Below are 1,418 nucleotides of genomic sequence, written 5' to 3' on the forward strand. Positions count from 1 at the left end.
TGCGCCCTTTTATCCCTCTTTTTTCTTCTATTACCAGTATGTTTCGCTCTCTATCGCTTCTTGGATCGTTTTTTTTTTTTTCTTCTTCTTTTTTCTTCTCGTGAAATCTGACACCTAGTTATTTGTTATTTGGTTGTTTTTTTCAGTATATATATATAGGCTGGGTTACCTCAGTCTTACCTATAAATGTGTTCGCCCTATGCCATGACAGTGGTTCGAAAAGTCAAGGTTAATGTGTGCTAATGCATTCACTTTGTTGCCTTGATTTTTCTTTTTATTTGGTTTTCAGAGAGAGAGAGAGAGAGAGAGAGAGAGAGAGAGAGAGAGAGAGAGAGAGGCCAAATATCACAACAACCATTACTTTCCTGAAATAGAGAGAATATGATACACGCAGTAAACAAAGTCGCTAATTAATAAAGCCAAAAACAATACGGACCATTAGATACCATGCAGATAGATAATACAATGTTATGCTACCATGCACATCAATGGCCACACACCAACACGCCACACACATCATAATCATTACCCCGGCAAGTGTTCGCGGAATGAGTCTTGAGCGTTGGCTAATCTTGCAACTGTTACCAAGACCTTGAAAGCATCACATGACCATAGTACATATAAAAGATGTATAATAAAACGCTATGCTCTCAACACTGCTGTTCTCGAAGGCCACAGAGAAAAACAGCGGAGTTTTCAAATTGTTTCCTCTTTCAATAAAGCAGAAATCTTGTTAATGTACTGTTACCAAGACTTTAAGAGCACCACATGACCACAGCAGCTATATAGTACTCATGAAGGGTGTATTATAAAACGCTTTACTCTCACCATGACTGTTCTCAAAGGCCACAGAGATAAGTAGCTGAGTTCCCAAGTGTCTCCTTCACCATTAACCCCCTTCAGTACTGGGACACATTTTTACCTTGGGATTTATGTACGATTAGACCATTTTATTTACATTAGGAAGGGTCTATGGGGATCAAAAGATTAATGGCCACAGTCTTCACCATTTTAATCCCCCACATGAGTTTCTGAAGATGTATAAAATCACCAAATAGTAAACATGATGATGAAGAATGTATTATAAAACGCCTTGCTCTCACCACGACTGTTCTCAAAGGCAACAGAGACAATTAGCAAAGTTCTCAAGTGTGTTTCCTTAATTAGTAATGTAGAAATCTTGTTAACCTCTTGAGTAATGGGACGCATTTTTACCTTGATTTTAGTGTGACTTGACGATTTTATTTGCATTAAGAAGAGTCTATGGAGGTCGGAAGCTTAATGGCCACAGACTTCACTATTCTAACACCCCGCCCCACATAAGTTTCTGAAGCTGTAAAAAAATCACCAAATAGTAACCAGAATGAATACGAAAACGCGTCATGGTACTGAAGGGGTTAATACATCGCCAGAATAGT

The sequence above is a fragment of the Portunus trituberculatus genome, chromosome 18 (genome assembly GCF_017591435.1).
Source record: "Portunus trituberculatus isolate SZX2019 chromosome 18, ASM1759143v1, whole genome shotgun sequence".
Classification (NCBI taxonomy): domain Eukaryota; kingdom Metazoa; phylum Arthropoda; class Malacostraca; order Decapoda; family Portunidae; genus Portunus; species Portunus trituberculatus.